This window comes from Populus trichocarpa, chromosome 2 (assembly GCF_000002775.5).
Source record: "Populus trichocarpa isolate Nisqually-1 chromosome 2, P.trichocarpa_v4.1, whole genome shotgun sequence".
Classification (NCBI taxonomy): Eukaryota; Viridiplantae; Streptophyta; class Magnoliopsida; order Malpighiales; family Salicaceae; genus Populus; species Populus trichocarpa.
The window spans coordinates 19,265,363-19,281,141 of NC_037286.2; the positions used below are offsets into that span (position 1 = coordinate 19,265,363).

Genomic DNA, 15,779 nt, shown 5'->3' on the forward strand with positions numbered 1-15,779 from the left:
GGAGGAAATGGACCCATAAAATCTATACCCCAACAATCAAAGATCTCAATGACAAGAATAGGATTTAAAGGCATCATGTGACGTTTTGAAATAGATCCCAACTTTTGACAATTTTCACAAGTCTTGCAGAATGCATGTGAGTCCTTGAACATGGTGGGCTAGTAAAATCCACTTTGTAAGATTTTTGCAGTGGTCTTTCTTGATGAGAAATGACCCCCACATGCCTCAGAATGACAAAATTTAATGACACTACTTACCTCATTGTCAGGAATGCATCTTCGAAATATTTGATCAGGACAATATTTGAATAAATAAGGGTCATCCCAATAAAAGTTCTTCACTTCGTTCAAGAACTTTCTTTTATCTTGGGTACTCCAATGAGCTGGCAATTGTCCTGAAACAAGAAAATTAACAATATTAGCAAACCAAGGCATTGTAGAGGCAGAAAATAAAGATTCATCAGGAAAGTAGTCATCAATTGGTGTGATGTCAGATATCGAATCTGTTGTCAATCTTGACAAATGATCTGCGACAACATTTTCGGTGCCTTTCTTGTCTTTGATTGTGATATCAAATTCTTGAAGTAACAAAATCCACCGCACCAATCTAGCCTTAGAATCTTTCTTAGAAAGAAGATATTTCAATGCTGCATGATCACTAAAAACAACAACAGGTGAGCCAACAAGATAAGACCTGAATTTTTCACATGCAAATACTACTGCAAGTAATTCTTTTCAGTGGTGGTGTCATTCATTTGAGCACTATTTAAAGTTTTACTTCCATAGTAAATCACATAAGGTTTCTTATCTTTTCTTTGTCCCAAGACAGCACCCACGACATAATCACTAGTGTCACACATAATTTCAAAAGGTACTGACCAATCAGGAGGTTGAATGACATGAGCAGAAGTAAGCAAGTTTTTAAGTTTAACAAAGGCTTCTTCACAATGTTCAGTCCATTCAAAAATATTATCCTTTGTTAGAAGGTTACTCAAGGGCTTAGATATTACACTAAAATCTTTGATGAACCTTTTATAAAAACCAGCATGTCCTAAGAATGATCTAACATCTTTAATAGATTTTGGTGTTGGCAAGTTAGCAATTAACTCAATTTTAGATTTGTCAACCTCAATTCCTTTCGATGAAACAATGTGACCAAGTACAATGTCGTTTGTTACCATAAAGTGACATTTTTCCCAATTCAGTACAAGATTCTTCTCTTCACACCTGCTCAAAACCTTTTCTAAGTTAGTCAAACAATCATCAAATGAATCACCAAAAAAAGAAAAATCATCCATAAAAATTTCAAGAAAACGTTCAACCATATCACTAAATATACTGAGCATGCATCTTTGAAACGTGGCTGGTGCATTACATAATCCAAAAGGCATCATTTGATATGCAAAAGTACCAAATGGACATGTGAAAGTAGCCTTCTCTTGATCTTCCAATCCATTTTCAATTTGGTTGTAACCTGAGTAGCCATCTAGGAAACAATAAAATTCATGACCTGTAACTCTTTCTAGGATTTGATCCATGAAAGGTAAAGGAAAATGATCTTTTCTAATCATTGAATTAAGTTTCCTATAGTCAATGCACATGCGCCAACCAGTAATAGTCCTAGTTGGAATTAACTCATTTTTCTCATTTGTTATCATAGTGACTCTAAACTTTTTGGGTACAACTTGGGTTGGACTTACCCATTTGCTGTCAAAAATAGGATAAATGATTCCATTATTTAGAAGCTTAATTACTTCATTTTTCACTAATTCTTTCATATTAGGATTAAGCCTTCATTGCATTTCTCTAGAGGGTTTAGCATCTTCCTCCAAATAAATCTTGCGTGTGCAAATCAAAGGACTAATTCCTTTTATGTCAGCTATGGTCCATCCTAATGCATTTTTATGCATTTCCAAAGTTTGAAATAACTTACCTTCTTGATGTGCATTAAGTTTTGAAAAGATTATTACCGGAAAAGTTTTATTTTCTCCAAAAAATGAGTATTTGAGATTGAATGGTAACGGCTTCAAATCAGGTTTTGGTGGTTGAACACTTGAAGGTATGGACTCAATTGATCGTGGTGGCAATTCCTCAATTTTCAGTCTCCAACTATTTTCCTTTGATTCTTTCTAAAAATAAACCATTTGCAAATCGTCAGATTCATCAATCTCAATTTCACTGGAAGTGGTTTGAAATTGATCATGAACTAATTTTTCAGTAAAGTCCACTTCCTGTAAATCATTATCATCTTCAGGTAGCTTGCAAATGTTGAAAATATTCATCTCCAATGTCATGTTTCCAAATGATAGCTTCATCACTCCATTCCTATAATTAATCAATGCATTAGAAGTTGCAAGAAACGGACGTCCTAAAATAACAGGAAATGAATTACATGCTTCAACAGGTTGTGTTTCCAAGACAATAAAATCCACAGGGTAAATGAATTTATTGACTTGTACTAACACATCTTCAATTATTCCTCTAGGCACTTTTACAGATCTATTGGCAAGTAAAAGAGTTACAGAAGTTGGTTTTAACTCACCTAGATTGAGACTTTGAAAAACTGAATATGGAAGTAAATTCACACTAGCTCTAAGATCAAGTAAAGCTCTTTTAATTTTATGTTCTCCAATAAAGCATGAAATTGTAGGACAACTAGGGTCTTTATATTTCAAAGCATTATTGTTTTGAAGAATGGCACTTACTTGTTCGGCTAAAAAGGCTTTCTTTTTCACATTCAGTTTTCTCTTCACAGTGCACAAATCTTTTAAAAATTTAGCATAAGAAGCAACATGTTTAATAGCATCCAACAAAGGTATATTGATCCTTACCTGTTTGAAAGTTTCAAAGATTTCAGAGTTGTGATTGACTTTCCTTTGTTTGGTCATGGCATGAGGAAATGGAAGTGCTGGCGAGGAATCAGTCTTTTCTTTACAATGTTCAGATTCAACCCCTTCCTTACCCTCAGAGATTAACTCATCATCTTTCTCACAAGGTTCAAGAATGGGTTTTTCAATAACCTTACCATTGCGAAGAGTGATGACTGATTTGGCTTGATCCATGTGTTGGCTTCCAGAACTACTTGCATTTGCATTGTATTGCCCCTTTGGATTTTGCTGTGGTTGAGATGGAAACTTACCTTTCTCTTGAAAACTGAGAGCAGATGTCAATTTTGCAAGAGTATCTTTAAAATCTGTCATGTTTTGAGCAAGTTGAGTGTTAATTGTCTCCTACTTTTCAATGAATGCATGTAATGTTTCCTTAAGATTTCTTCTAAGAGGTGGAGCATAAGGAGGTGCATATCTATGAGAAATTTAGAAATTATGGTGTGCTTGAAACGGTGGCTGTGAAGTTTGTGCATTATTGTTATCACTCTTCCAGTTGAAATTTGGGTGGTTTCTCCAACCAGGGTTATATGTTTGTGAGTATGGGTTATGATTAGGCCTTTGGAAACTGTTTAAAGCATGAGCTTGTTCATGGAGACATTCCTTAAAAGAAAGCAAAGTTGGACAGTCATTGGTTGAATGTTCATTGGTTTCACAGATTTGACACACAATGTTTTGAATAGATTTTAGTTGACCACTCTTTTTTAATTCTAGTGCCTCGACTTTTTTAGCTAAAGATGCAAACTTGGCTTGGAGGTCATGATCTTCCCTAAGGTTGTACATACCTCAACTAGATGTATGAGATTGGGTTTTATTTGGTGCCTCATAAGTTCCTGTAGTGTCCTAATTCTGCGCATTTTCAGCTAGCAAGTCTAGGTACTTCATTGCTTCATTAGGGTCTTTATCCTCAAAAGTTCCATTGCACATCAATTCAACCATTTGCCTATCTCTAGGAGTTAACCCTTCATAAAAATGTGAAACCAATCTCCATGTTTCAAAACCATGATGAGGGCAAGTATTAAGCAAGTCTCGATATCTATCTCAACATTGGTAAAATGTTTCTCCTGGTTTTTGAGTGAAAGTGATGATTTGTCTTTTGAAAGAGTTTGTTCTATGGGACGGAAAAAACTTCTTTAAAAATTGTTGTTGCATTTCATCCCAAGCACGAATAGATCCCGGTCTCAAATTTTGAAGCCATGTTTTAGCTTTATCTTTTAATGAAAAAAGAAAAAAGCTTTAACCTGATGGTGTTCATGCTACAATTTGAGTCATTATAGGTGTTACAAACCTCTTCAAATTCTCTTAAATGCAAGTTGAATAATGTCTGGCTTAAAATTAAAATGAGACGCATCAGGAGTAAAAACTATGCATGAGGGTGCACTTGTTCTTGTTGGATTCATGTGGTCTTTAAGTGTTCTCAAATGATTATTCTCATTATTCTCATTATGAAGCGACTGATTATCTTCTTCGGCCATATTTTCTAAAAATGATGAGGATACCCTACAAAGTCTACCACTTAATGTACGTGACCAAACTCTCATGCACGTGTAGGAAGAGAATAAAAGGAAGAAGAAAGCAAAAGAAAAAGAAACAAAGTTAGATACACGAAAACTGAAAAGAGAAAATAAAATAAATACTATAATTTGTACAAGAATTTACCTCCCCGGCAACGGCGCCAAAAACTTGACACGACCAAAAGGTTGATGTCTTCTCCCAAGTGCAGGAGTGTCGAAGTAATAAATAACCCGGCAAGACCGGGGTCGAACCACAGGGAGGTTAACTATATAAATTATAAATAATAACAACAATAACAACAAAAACAATAATAATAAGTTTAAAGAGAGCTTTGAGATGTGATATTGATGTAAGGATTAAACAAGGATAAAATAATTGTCAAGGTTAGAGGATCCACTAATGGTATTTCAAACAAGTTTAGTATAAATTCTTTTTATTACTCAACTGGAAACCACACACAAAGGAGATTCCAATCGGATTATAAATTGTTAACATGATTACATTAGTTATCTTATTCGAATAATGCTAATACTTGTAAATGTTGTCAGGCATTCATGATTATAACTTATGTTAACAACAAATCAAGTTCCTTTTATAGCATATGTGTCGGTTATACCATACGGTTGGGCTATGAAAGTGCCAAGTATTTGTTGTACCAAGGGTTATACAACATAAATCTAGATTAACCATTTAACAAGCAAAGTATTAAAAGTGAACAAGATAACAAATATAAAAAATGTTAGTATCAAACGTTAAGGTCCATGTTGAGTTTATATTATACTTATTCTTACACCATTAGTGTACCCTTTTCACCTTGACATGATAAACTTAGCTAAACATAATGAAAGAAAGAAACATAAATAAACAAGGAAAGGAAATGAAAAGTATAAGCAAGAGATTAATATAAGCAAAACTTAAGCATTACAAAATATAAAGAGAGAGCAAGAGCATAATCTTGATATGAACACCAAGATGCCTAAATACATGGCAAATGCCTCCTTTTATAGGCCAAAATTCGGAACTATTGATTTGTTGACTAATTGTTGAGTGGGTGGCCACATCTTGACTTGGTGACAATCCTTATCTTCTTGTCTGCCAAAAACGTCATTGATAACGTCAAAATTTGAATAGACTTGAATCATGAAAGTTCTAGGAAATTGTCTCAGCTTTCTAGGAAAAAAAAGTTGACATCATTTGGACTTCTAGAACTCGAGATATGGGCTGAACACTAAACAGTGTCTGGGCTGCAGGATAGATTCGGACTTCTCTGTTGTTGCTACACTTTGGACTTGAAAACGGCCTTTTTTAAATCTTGGACTCCACATGAAAGTTTTAGGCCTATGTCTTAGCTTTCCATCCATATAAGGCAGACCTAAATCGAAGATCTACAGCTCCAGATATGACCCAATTACTGAATAGTGTTCTAGTTTGGACTAAACCAGCATCTCTTTTCTAAGTTTGGCCCTCTCTTTGTCCTTTCAATTTTCGTACTTAAACTCATCAATCAATCCTTTCATTTATATGATAGGCCTGCATTTAAGATGAACATTTACTATAAATTAAAGGTATCTTATGGTATCAAACTTGTTATTATAAAACATGCTTTAGTTAAGGAGTTATTGATACTTCAAGTGCAAAATGATGATATAAAACCTTGATAAAAATGCACTTTTAAGTACTAATCACTTGACTAGCTGCTATATGGGCTGTTTTTTATTGTCATGATCCCTCTTACTTGTTTGTTTGAGGGTTGCTTTGTGGAGATGTGTTTGATGGCCATACCCTCTGTGGTTTGGCGCCTGTTTGCTGGTTTTGTTTACCTTGCTAGATTGTTATTTTTGTATTAGGGAGCATGTTCCCTTTGCTTGTTCAAGGGAGTCTGTTCCCTTTGTTTGCTTGTATGTACATTCATGTATATTCTGACTTGCTGGTTTCCAGCTTTGTTTCACTTTTGATCTGTATAATTTCTTACATTTTATAAAAAATTATGAACAAAGCGGCTTGGAAATCCAAAAGACAGCAGGAGCTACCTTAGGAAGGGCTATTGAACTGAGTCGAAAGCTTTTTTGAAGTCTATTTTCAGCAGACATCTAGGGGAAGCTCGCTTTCTCCCATATTGATGAAGAAGCTCTTGAAGAAGATGAATGTTATTAGCCATCATTCTACCACCCAAAAAAGCATTTTGCATTGGACTAATGATACCTGCAAGCGCAGTAGCTAACCTTGTAGAGAGAATCGTAGAGATAACCTTATAGATCATATTGCAGCAAGAAATTGGCCTGAAATCAATAGCTGATGACACATGAGCTGATTTCAGAATGAGTGCAATAATGGAGTGATTTATCTGCCTGAAAAGATCCCCTGTGGTAAATAAATCACGAACAACAAGGCAAAAATCACCACCCACTATGTCTCAAGCCTTTTTAAAGAAACAAGAGGAGTAACCATCCGGTCCAGGAGCCTTGTTATCATCAATATTGAATAAAGCGACCTTAATATCATCATTAGTAACTGGCGCAAGGAGAGAGCTATAAGAATCGATATCAATGCATGGGCCAGACCGAGAGACCTCTACATCCAAGGGGAGGGTGTCCTTTGAAGTGCTAAGCAGCTCCTTGAAAAAACTAACGAAAGCATCCCCAACTTCATCAACTGAGGTAGAAAGATTACCATTGCTGAGCTGGATAGCAGGGATAAAATTCTTTCGATGCTTATGACTCATAAGAGCATGAAAGAAAGAGGTGCCTTTATCACTCTCCTTGAAGAAATTGCATTTGAGCTTTTGAGTAAAGAACATTCCCTGAGCTGATTTGAGAGAGAGCAATGAAAGAGTCAGCTACTTGAAAAAACTAACGAAAGCATCCCCAACTTCATCAACTGAGGTACAAAGATTACCATTGCTGAGCTAGATAGCAGGGATAAAATTCTTTCGATACTTGTCATAACCCAATTCTGGGTTATTCCCCAAAAATCAATTTCTTTTTTCAAAATAAAAATAAAAAAAAATAAAATAAAGGCTGGAAACGTGGAGAAAGCAGACTGGGAAATCAAGCTGCAATTTTTGGAGGAAATTCAAGGCCTAATTGTACCCCATTATGCCCAAGAATGAAGAAAAAATACAAATTCAAGGTCAAATTAAATGATTATTGGACGAATTTGCATAAAAATTAAGTCCAATGACATAATTAAATTTTTAATAGGCCAATTTGATTTAATCATGGGCCAAATTGAATTTTAATTATGTTTAAGAATTAATTTGGGTCCAATTGAAGGATTTAATTAAGTGCAAGGACTTAATTATACTTTAAATGGGTCAAATTAATTTTATTTGAGGCTTAATTGGTGAAAAATTAAGTTTGGGGTTCCTAATTTGGGCTTAATTGAGAAGATTGGAATTTTAAGAGACCAAATTTAATTTTTACCAAGTTAATTGATTGAAATTAAGGGCCAAATTGCAAGAAAATTGAAGTTTTGAGGTCAATTAGGGGTTAAATTGAAGAAATTGACACCCAAGGACCAATCTGCAAAAGGTGCCAGACTTTAGGGGCTTAATTGACAAAAACCGGGGGTGAAATTGAAGAAATTGAAAGTTTAATGGTCAATTAGGGGTTCAATTGACAAAATCCGAGACCAAGGACCATATTGTAAAAGGCGCGCAACTTTGGGGTTCCAATTGAAGTTCATCAGGGGCTTAATTGCATTAAATCCAAAGTTTATGGTCAATTAGGGGTTCAATTGCAAGAAATTGAAAGCTGGAGGACTAAATTGAAAATCTGTTAAAATCCCTAATTCAGGCCAAAACGACGCCGTTTTGCTAAAAAAAAAGGAGGACCAGACAACGCGTCGTCTGGTTACTATTCATTATCTTCTTTATTTTTCCGGAAAAACTGGTCCAGTCACCTCTTTTGCAGGTGCATTTAATGCACTTAACGTCCACCAAATTTCACCAAACTTGCACGAAAATGATCCTCTGCAGTTACTCTACAGTTCCATATCAATCGTTCAGTCTGAACGACAATTAATCGGTGCCGGAACTGGCCTAAACATGCCAACTCAGGCAGCTTTTTCTGCAGATTGAACAGTGCACCATGCCTACTTTGAGCCAACGGTTGGGATCCTTCCCAACTGAATCAAGGGCTGAAATTTTTCTCCAACGTAGAAAATATTGCCCTCTCCCACCGCCTATAAATAGAGGTGGATTGGATGGCCTGAGGGAGGAGAAAATTGAGTCCAAAGTTGACAAAAAACCAGCAACACCCTTCTGTTTTTCTCCTTTTCTTTTCTGCAACGAGTACTCTTTCTCCTTTTTCCTTCTCAGCCGTGCCTTCATCCACCAACACTGCCACGGCCGGCTTGACAACCATCCTCTCCACCACACTTCTCCCTCTCCACTGATTTCTTCTCCCTTTTTCTCCACAGCGGCAGCAGCTCATCAGCACCACCATTTTCGTTTTCTTCCTTCTCCAGCACCGGCAGCAGCAACATCAGCGCCGACCTCCACCTCCACAACCGGCTTTACCACCATAACTTCCATCAACCCAGCTCCTCATCAGTGGCAGAGCAGCCACCGTGACCTTCTCTCTCTTCTCCTTCTAGCTTTTCTCTCTCCTCTGCAACTTTTTCTTCTTCCTCCCACAGCCGACTCCGGCCACCGTCACCTTAGCCGAAGCCTCCTAAGCCACCGGCCAAACATCCTCAGCACGTCAGAGATCCCCAAGCCAGGCAACTTTCTCCTCCCTGCGTTGCCTCCTTCTTCGTTGAGGCCGCTGCATGCAGAATTCATTTCTGCATGCAGCGGCAGAATAATTAAGTTGCCTTTGGGTCGGGCCAGTTTTGGCCCAGCCCATGTGGCTGGGTCTGGCCCGGCCCCAATTTTTTTGAAAACAAATTCCAAAAAATTTCAGAAATCATTTTTAAAAATTTTGATTTTCTCAAATATTTTTCTACCACTTTTGTATGATATCGGGTTGTATATTTACACTGTAAATACAAAACCGGTATTAAAATACCCGGTTTTCTCCGAAATATTTCAAAAAAAAAATTTGAAACGTTTTCAAAAAGAAAAAAAATATTTTGTTGCATACGTCCAAATCCTAAAATTTTTCCAAGCATATTTTCTATAAAAAAACAAAAATTGCATCTTTTTCATGTTTTAAAAAAAAATCCAAAAATGGATATCGTAACCAGTTTATGATTATCCATTAGGATTTGGCCAACATGTCAAAAATCTTTTTTTTCAATTTTTTTTAGATCTAGATGTAGACTTTAATATTTGTGGGGTGTAAAATTACACGATAAAGTACATCCTCGGGTATTAAAGATACAAGTGTACAAATGCGATGCTAATATTCAGACTTTATAACGGTTAGGATTTAACCCAATAAGGTAGAGACTTTCTCATGAAGAGATATCTACCTTGAGCCTTAGAAAAGACCAACAAATAGAAATCTGACTTAGAAAAAAACAATCAAACAACAATGCAGCTTACCTTAGGTAGGGTGCACTGGGGGTGATGCGTCTTCCCCTTCCACAACCAGTCCCTTACTCAGACTCTCGTAGACCATAGGTTCCTAGTGACCATAATACTAGGTGGCGACTCCTAAACATTAATCATAATTCTATGATTAAAAACCCTTTCCAACACACAACACCTCACATCAGGAGGCACGACAGGAGCCTCCGCCGTCGCCAGATGACGTCGCGCCCCCCGCGACAATGCTTATGACTCATAAGAGCATGAAAGAAAGAGGTGCCTTTATCACTCTCCTTGAAGAAATTGCATTTGAGCTTTTAAGCAAAGAACATTCGCTCAACTAATTTAAGAGTGAGCAAATTATGACACAGCTGAGCATCCAAAGCTTGATACTGAAGGATATCTTTGTCATTGTGGAAGGCAATTTGATGAGCTTCTAAAGCAATCTTTGCTCTAGTAACTCTCTCTGATATGTGGCTGAAATGAAGCTTGTTTAACTCTTTCAAGTGACCTTTCATATGCTTAAGCTTCTTGCAGAGGATAAACATAGGGGAACCGTGAGCATAACAGTTCCATTTATTAGCAATCAGTGCCAAAAAGCTATAGGGGACACTTTGCTGTAAATTGGTAAACCAAATAATCAATAATGGGATGTATTGTTAGACAGATTGCATAAAAAAATTACTCCATTATATTTAGACATGATGATTAGAAATATGAAAACTACATGGAAATTTCAGGTCGTTACATGAGCAGAATTAAGTGATAACAATATGAGAGTTTGTAAATTTGAATAATTCATAAAGAAGCATATGATAAAACCTTGTTATTTTCATTTTGATTTTATCTATCCTTTATGTTCTACTTTCTTTGGTTTGAACCTTTTCTTTTACTCTCTTTTACCTCACCTTAACCTTAGCCCCATTACAACTGGAAAATAAGACCTTTTGATTCATACATTGCTTGTAATATTTTAGTAATGGAAATGAGATTGAAGAGCAAGCTTATGGTAGAACATATTCATTGATTGAATTTGAGAGATTTAAATACAAAAGCCCTAAACACATGAGTGTTGGAGTGTATATTAATGAGAGGACCTATCACTTTGGCATGTCATAGATTTCATTTAAATCCCAACGATTAATTGAGTTTTGAAGTTTGCATGTAAATGAATTCATGAAAATCTATATTATCTATCCTTCTTGATTGTATTCTTGTTTAGAATGCATATATTCTTGGACATTGATGGGAGATTAAGAGATTGGTCATAGTTATTTTCAATTTGATTTTATCTATCCTTTCTCGAGGACGAGCAAGAGCTAAGTGTGGGGGTATTTGATGCAACCATATTATTTGATAGTTTCACCCACATTTAACTAGTGTTTTATATATAACATGTCTTGATATTCTTTGTTTTATGTTTTGAAGGCACTTTTGGATAAAAGATGCAAAAAGGAGTAAACTAGAGGTAATTGGCAGATTAGACCTTCAGTCGATGTTTTGTGCAGAGCGTGAGCTCTAGATGTCAAAATGAAGTGATTCTAGTGGCATTAAAAAGTTAATCCATACCTTTCTGAATAGTTAAGGCAAGAAAATAAAATAAGGAAGAGCATGGAAATCACAACCTTCAAAGTCAAATCTCGCAATCTCCCAGTGTTGACCTTCGACCATTCTGACTTGAATATCTTAAGCTACAGAAGTCCATTGGATTTCAAACTCAATTTGGTTAGATTCCTGACTTAAAGACCTATCAATGCTCCAAATTTCAGATACAAACGATGTCATATGAGGGAGACATGATTTTTCAAAGATGACAACTGAATTATGCCAGCAAACAGGTTTCGTGAAGAAACGAGTTCAAATTACATTCCGAAAAAATACTCATCATACATCTTTGAAAAGTTGCAGGTTCATTACATAGACCAAAGGGCATTCTCCTATATTCATATGTAATAAATGGACATGTAAATATAATCTTTTCTTGATCTTTAGGATTAATAACAATCTGATTATATCCACTATACCCATCAAGAAAGCAATAAAAAGACTTACCTGCTAGGTGTTCAAGCATTTGGTAATAATTTCAAAATTTTAGCTTTCACTACCTCTATCATAGGCGGATTCAACCTCCCTTACATTTCCCTCGTTGGTTTCGCATTGTCCTCCAATAGTATGTGATGCATATACATCAAGGGACTAATGCCCTTGATGTCGGCTAAAGTCCATCCAATATGATGCGATCCAAGCACCAAAGGATCCATTGGAGGTTCCGGTTGGTCCAGTTACAAGGCTTAGAGCTAAGAGGTTCAAAGAGGCTTTCAATGGACTTCTTCAAGATACGTGGGCTAAGGTTGACTTCAAGAGGATATTAAATAATGAGGAGCAAGCCGTGATTAATCTTATTCATGTTCAAGAGGGGTTTGTTGGTGGAACTAAGACCATTACACAAGGATTGGGAGAAGAAGACTAGATTCTGACAGTTTGACCTTTCGCTACCTTGTTTATCATAACTGGAGCTACAGGTCAAATTTTGAGGTCATTCTAGTTGGGATAGAAGCTAGACTTCCATACCTCTCCAACGGTATATAACACACCCTCTAATTCTTTACGACGAGAAAGAACCATCCATTTGAAGTTGGGCTTTGCTGTTGCCAGACAGAATACGGAAATAACCGAACTTGTCTTATTAAATTAGTTGGGCTATTAAACTTTCTTTATTTTGTGAAGAATTCAGACTTTTTTATTTTATTTATTTTAATTAGTTTGGGCTAGTTTTAGCTTGGATTGATTATTATTTAAATTGGGTTTATATGTGACCCATTAGGGAAACTAGGATTTTTGGTTTGGGGTATAAATACTCTAGAGAATAATTTTCAGCACACCTTTTTGCCTAATAATATTCTGATTTTTTTGCTAACCTTTGGTTGTCAATCTAGGTTCTTTATTGAACTTTCAACTCTTCAAAGAATTGACCAATCTTTGTTGTGAATTTATACTCTTTTTGCTCGTCTTTAGGTGTAGGCGTTGTGATTAAGTTGGTTTATAGTCTTGTTGCCTTTTGAGCAGGTCTTCCATTATGATAAGCTCATCCTATTTTCAGCAAACTTGGATTAGATAAATCCTGGGTTCGCGAATTCCATTAAATTCCGCTAGGGTTCGCATCACAATAGTTGTTCTGTGATCGCACAACAACTTCCAATCCGCAAGTTGTATTACAATACTAGTTTTATTCAAAGGCTCCAGACTAAAAGAAACATAAACATGTTTAGGCATAACACTAATGGATGCACCTAAATTACATAAGGCCCTTTTGAAACTAGCATTACCAATAACACATGGGATAGTTAATGCACATGGGTCCTTTTGCTTCAAAGGCATATTATTTTGAACAACAGCAAATACAACTTCACCCATACTTACCATTTCGTAGCCTTTTAGCTTGTAGGCTCTCTTGGTAGTAAACAACTCCTTCAAGAATTTGGCATACTTGGGAATTTGCTTGATAGCATCAATCAAAGAAATATTGAGTTCCACTTTCTTGAAAACCTCTAAAATCTTTGTTTCTTTGTCCTCTTTCTTAGACCTAGAAGAACTCAAAGGAAAGGGAGAAATTGTTTTAAAACTGGAATTGAATGAGTTAGTACTTACCTTTAGAGTGTTGGTCGTTTTTTTAATTTATGGAGGAAGAAGATGTTTCTTCTTTATACTCAATTCGGTTTCTATCTCCTCTTCTTCCTCCATCTCAATTTATTTTGACCTTTGCTCTTCAAGTTCTTTCCCACTTCGCAACGTGATCACACTAACATTCTCTTTTGGATTCAATGTTTGGGAGGGCAACTTTCCATTTATTTGTGCTCCAATTTCCCCACACTTGAAGCTACTTGCCCCATTTGCTTCTCTAAGTTGTGAATGCTTCACCTTGTTTCCTATTGAAAAGACATGAAATTTGGTTGCAAGGTCACTGTGTTAAAAGCCAAGGTTTTCATCATTTCACGAAGATCATCACTCGATAACCCTATAACATTGGAGTTTGTGACTATAGGGGGTTGTCTCACTTGATAATTCTGTTGGGACTGAAATCCATGGAACTGTCAGCCTTGATTGCCTTGTTGAGACGAGCTCCCATAACTTAAGTTGGGATGATCTCTCCATCTAGGATTGTAGGTGTTGGAAAAGAGATCATACTTACGCTGAGGTTGTCCATTGAATGCTCCATCAACTGCATTAGCTTGTTCAATGTAATCTTCTTGCATTGTTGGGCACATATCCGAAGCATGTCCTTGTAAGGAGCATATACTACAAATTTTCACCTGGTGTACATTTCCACAAGCCAAAGAACACACAAGAGAAGTAAGATCATTAACTTTATTCTCAAGGTTAGAAATACTTACCTCATTTACTCGTTTGCTTGGGAAGTCTCCACGCGTGCCAAATTGTTTGGAGTTGGCTGCCATATTTGAGATCAATTGGCGTGCAGCCTCAGGTGTCTTATCTACCAATGCCCCTCCACTTGCCGCATCAATGATACTGCGATCAGTGGGCATCAATCCTTCATAGAAATATTGAATGAGTAGTTGATCAGGTATCTGATGATGAGGGCATTGAATGCACAATTGCTCAAATCGTTCCTAATACTCAAAGAGTGTCTCTCCATGAGATTGTCGAATCCCACATATTTCTTTCCTTATGTTGGCAAATCGAGATCCTGGGAAATACTTTTCAAGGAAAATCTTCTTCATGCCATTCCAAGTCCTGTTGCGATGTCGCAATCGCACAAATTAATTACCCTAGCTTAAAACACAACACATAAGATAGTATAGAGCAAGCAAGGGGTCGATCCCATGAGGAAGGTTTAAGTCAGATTTTTAAGCTAGATGATATGAAATTTGGGGGGTTTGGACGTTATCTAGGCTAAAGAAAAAGAAAAAAGAAAAAAGAAAAATATCAAGCGAAATTAAATAAAATCAGAAAATTTTCAAGATAACAAACCTTGGTTTCAAATAAACATCCACCTACGAAAATTAGAACTGATCATGAAAACGAAACATCAATTTATATTCTGAATATTTATCTCTTCTTAACATTGGTTAGTTAACGGATCCGCCGTACAACTGACCATAACCATCAAACAACCATAGTGTCCACACTAGTAATTTAATTCAATGGCAGCCTTAAGAACTAGATAAGTTGATTAATCAAGAAAACATAAATGTTCGCAGGCTATGTTTGATTTGATTGAATGTTCTCCCTAAGATTAATAACATAGATCCACCACAATTATTAAACTCAGTTGCTTCACAAGGTCATATACCACAACTCTGGTTTTGATATCAAACTTAGCAATAAATTGTCTACAATAATAACTTAGAGTCCGCTTTAGCAATTAAATTAAACAATCATAGGAAAAATAAGCATAGGAGAACAAATATATTCATCAAATAAACTTAAAAGAAAAGGTAAAATAAATCTCACAGTTCTTGAAATCCGAAGGTTTCCGTGTCCTTGCAACCAAGAAAAAGAGTTTAGTCTTGCATGTTTGTTGAACAACTAATCAAAAAGAAAGAAGAAAACATGATTTCAGGTTTTTGGAGGAGAAGGGGCATTTTTTCCCTCTTGGCTGGATGTTCTCCCTTCTCTTCTCTCATTCTTTTTATATCCTAGGAAACCCTAGTCTCTATTTTACAAAATAGTCCTCCTTTAAGTAGACAGTTTACATTTAAGTACTTCAATAACTATTTTCCTAAAAACAAAGAAATAACCTTGCATAAAATCTTCAAGCTTTGACTTTAAAGGAGCTAAATTGCTGAAATAAAAACTTGGATGTCGGTTTAGATGCTTCGAAATGTAATTTGGACTCGTTTCTTCACAAAACCTGTTTGCTAGCAGAATTCATTTGTCAACTTTGAA

At 36.1% G+C, this 15,779-nt stretch overlaps 1 non-coding gene across 1 annotated transcript; it reads left to right on the plus strand.

The window, feature by feature from the left end:
• The first annotated feature begins 14,456 nt into the window (after positions 1 to 14,456).
• Positions 14,457 to 14,563, plus strand: LOC112326690 (small nucleolar RNA R71). The gene has a single exon (XR_002980627.1). It is a non-coding gene; the product is annotated as a small nucleolar RNA R71 (small nucleolar RNA).
• The last annotated feature ends 1,216 nt before the right edge of the window (positions 14,564 to 15,779 follow it).